This window comes from Chiloscyllium punctatum, chromosome 6 (assembly GCF_047496795.1).
Source record: "Chiloscyllium punctatum isolate Juve2018m chromosome 6, sChiPun1.3, whole genome shotgun sequence".
NCBI lineage: Eukaryota > Metazoa > Chordata > Chondrichthyes > Orectolobiformes > Hemiscylliidae > Chiloscyllium > Chiloscyllium punctatum.
The window spans coordinates 133972993-133976919 of record NC_092744.1 but is presented as its reverse complement, the minus strand read 5'-3'; the positions used below and the strand labels follow the sequence as shown (position 1 = coordinate 133976919).

Genomic DNA, 3927 nt, shown 5'->3' with positions numbered 1-3927 from the left:
ACTTTCAACGAGCTATGAACCTGCACTCCAAGGTCTCTTTCATCAGCAACATTCCCAAGCCCTTATCCTTATTTTTATAAATCCTGCTAAGATTTGCTTTCCCAAAATGCAGCACCTTACATTTATGCGAATTAAACTCCATCTGCCATTTCTTAGCCCATTGGCCCATCTGGCCAGATCCTGTTGTAATCTGAGGTTACCCATTTCGTTGTGCACGACACCTACAAATTTGGTGTCATCTCTAACTTACTAACTGTACCTCTTATGCTGATATCCAAATCATTTATGTAAATTATAAGAAGTCGAGGACCCAGCACCGATCACTGTGGCACTCCACTGGTCACAGGCCTCCAGTCTGAAAAACAACGCTCCACTGGCACCCTCAGTCGTCTACCTTTGAACTAGTTCTGTATCTAAGTGGTTGGTTCTCCCTTTATTCCATGAGATCTAACCTTCCTAATCAGTCCTCCATGAAGTCCATATAGATCACATCTTCTACTCTGCCCTCATCAATCTTCTTTGTTACATCTTCAAAAAACACAATCAAGTTTGTGAGACTTGGTTTCCCATGAAAGCCATGTTAGGTATTAGAACGAAACGTCTGTTCATGACATTCGTTTAAAGACACTTTAGATGTTTATGCTGCATCATTCTGTGGTTATTGATCCACAGTTTACGTTCACTTCCTGCAGTTAACATGCTGATTTCTCCAGTTGTTCATAGTTCAGTGTGATGCATCCAGTGTGTGCATAACGAGAGGGAGCTTGCTTCCCACATCTTGTGTTTATCTGTGTCTTATATCCAGCCTTCATTAATGGCAAGAGCAAGGGGGAAAGGGCGAGATCAATGTGTAAGTCTGTCCATGCCAATCACGGCACCCACATCGGCAATTCTCTACTGTGCATTCACACCAGTTTTCTGTGCCGCTACACCCACCCCCTGCACCTTTTGAAATATCTCTATTATTTTGTGGTGTCTCTCTGTGCTCTTACCACCAAGATGAATCACTTCTACCCAACCTGCTCCATATTTCATGTGACAAAATACTCATTAAGAATCCCATAGCATTAAAGATGCACATCGCATCTCTCGTTATTTGATTTCCCTGGATCTCTTTCATAAGATTAACGTTCACAGCAACTTGACTTGGAAAAGAAAATCGCGCTCCTTTTCATTATCCCCTTTCAGTCTACATTTCGTTAAGTTCAGGCATCAGTCTCAAATTAATCTTTGAGGTTTTATAATGTGGTCGATGCAGACAAACTAACCATTGGAGTTCCAATTTCAATACGACAGTATGGTAATCCGAAAATAGCGACGAGAGTGGGATTCGAACCCACGCGTGCAGAACACAATGGATTAGCTGTCCATCGCCTTAACCTCTCGGCCACCTCGTCGTGCATGCATGGAAGGATATGACATAATCTCCCAGACCATCACAATCTCATCACCTTTGGCCAATCTCCCATTCACAGCCTCCAACCTCATTGTCCATGAACCCCACACTGCCCGATTCTACCTCCTTCCTAAGACCTGCTGTCTCTGCCTGCGCCTGTTTGACCCGACTCATCTCTTCCTACGTCAACACCTTCCTGTCTCCCCAGTCCAGGAAATTCGCACCTACGTTTGTGACACCACTTATGTACTTAATCTCACGAAAGACTTCTGTTTCCCTGGTCGACAACGCGTCATCTTCGCCTTGGAAATCCAGTCCATCTGCACATCCATCTGCCATGACGAAAGTCTCCAAACCCTCTGGTTCTTCATCTCGCCCCATCCCAACTTGTACCCTTCCATCGACACCCTCATCCAGCTGGCTGAACCGGTCCTCACCCTCAACAACTTTTCCTTCCAATCCTCCCACTTCCTCCAAACCAAAGGGGTAGCCATGGGCACCCACATGTGACCGAGCTATACCTGCCTGACTGTTTGTCAGATATGTGGAATTATCCGTGTTTCGCAGTTACTCTGGCATCTCTCTCCACTTGATCCTCTGCTACATTGTTGAATGTGTTGGGCGTCACTTTTGTGCTCCCACGAGGAGGTTGAACAGTTCACCAACCAACACCTTTCACCCCGACCTCAAATTCACTTGGATCTTCTTTCCCTTCCATTTCTTGGAATGACCAATTACAGACATATATTAAACCCCACTGACTCCCACAGCTAACAATACGACACCTCCTCCCACCCCACCTCGTGTAAAAACAGAATCCCTTATTCCTAATTCCTCCGCCTCTAGTGCATTTTTTCCCAGGATGACCAATTCCACCGCAGAAAGTCCAAGTTGGTCTCCATCCCACGTGTTTGACGATGCCCGCCAGTGCATCTCCTCCACTTCACTCACCACCGCCCTTAAACCCCACCCCTCCCGCAACAAGGACAGAATCCCATGGTTCTCAACTTTCATCCCACCAAACTCACCATAAATCATATAAGACTCCACCACTTCTGCAATCTCCAAACAGACCCCACTGTCAGGTATATATTTCCCTCCACACACCTCTCAGCATTCTGAAAAGGCCATTCTCTCCACGAACCCCTTGTCAGGTCTACAACCCCCAATAAACACACACCCCACTTCTGGCATATTTCCCTGCCACCGCAGGAAGGGTAAAAGCAGCTCCCACACCACTCCATTCATCTCCGTCTAAGGCACAAAGGGATCCTTCCACTTCAGTTAGAAATTCATCTACAACTTACAATGTCATCTACTGCATCTGTTGAATCCAGTGTGGTCTCCTCGACAGTAGGGAGACAGGACACCTTCTTGCAGATCATTTCAGAGAACATCTTTGGGACACCCGTTCCCAGCAACTTCACCATCCAGTGACTGAACACTTCAACTCCCCCTCCCACTGCGTCAAAGTGTGCAGGTCCTGGGCCTCCTTCAGCGCAAAACCATAACCACCCAATACCTGGAGGACGAACGCCATATATTGCGCTTTGTGACTCTGTCACCTCACGGGATAAGTGTGGATTTGAACAGTTTCCTCATTTCCCTTGCCCCAAGTCCCAAGCCTCAAAATTGGCACCGCACTCTGAACCCATTACATCACTGTTCCTTCTGAACTTTCATCTTCTCCCTCACCTTCATCCAACCACCGCTTTCCCCCATCCCCCCCCATCCCCAAATCCCTTCCAATTATCTCTCAGTCCCGACTCACAAGCCTTATTCTTGTTGAAGGGCTTATGCCTGAAACGTGGATTCTCCTGCTCATCAGATGCTGACTGACCTGCTGTGCTTTTCCAGCACCACACTCCAGACTCTGATCTCTAGCATCTGCTGTCCGAACTTTCTCCTAGGAATAATCAATGACCTCGGAGTGAAGATGTCCCTGGATTGCATTGATCACAGTGTGTCTGAGTTTTGCGTTTATTTTGGGTGAGGGCAGGCTGGATCTGAGACGAGCACCTAACACCCAGACAACGGGAATGGTATCAGATACCGACGTTAGGGCGGGCTGATGTGAAGTGGAAACTTCAGTCAGAAGGTGGATCAGTACAAATGCATCATATCACCCAGACTGTAAAAGACACGCAGAAGGAGCAAATCAACTTCAGTGCAGGCACAATGACAGGTAAAGTGGAAAGAAGGCAATACAATACACTGAGATGGAGTGGAATTATTTATGAGAAAGAATTAAATATTGAAGCTATTTTACATAAAGAGTGCCCTCACATTGGAAAAAGGAATTTCCTGCAGTGTAACGGTGATATTTGCCTGTGACATCACAATGCTGAGAGACACTGACATATTATCAACTGCAGTAGCGTGGCCAAGTGAAAGCATGATCGGCCCATCAATCAGAATTCAATACTTCAAAGCTCTTCTCTGCGCTGTACAACCTATTTGCTGCTCCTGTCGTCAGATCCCAATCGCTTCACAGTGTATCTTTTTCTGCTTCCTGCCTCGCGTAAACACTT

At 46.3% G+C, this 3927-nt stretch overlaps 1 non-coding gene across 1 annotated transcript; it reads right to left on the bottom strand.

The window, feature by feature from the left end:
- Positions 1 to 1315: 1315 nt before the first annotated feature.
- trnas-gcu (transfer RNA serine (anticodon GCU)) lies at positions 1316 to 1397 on the bottom strand. The gene has a single exon. It is a non-coding gene; the product is annotated as a tRNA-Ser (tRNA).
- Between the last annotated feature and the right edge of the window lie 2530 nt (positions 1398 to 3927).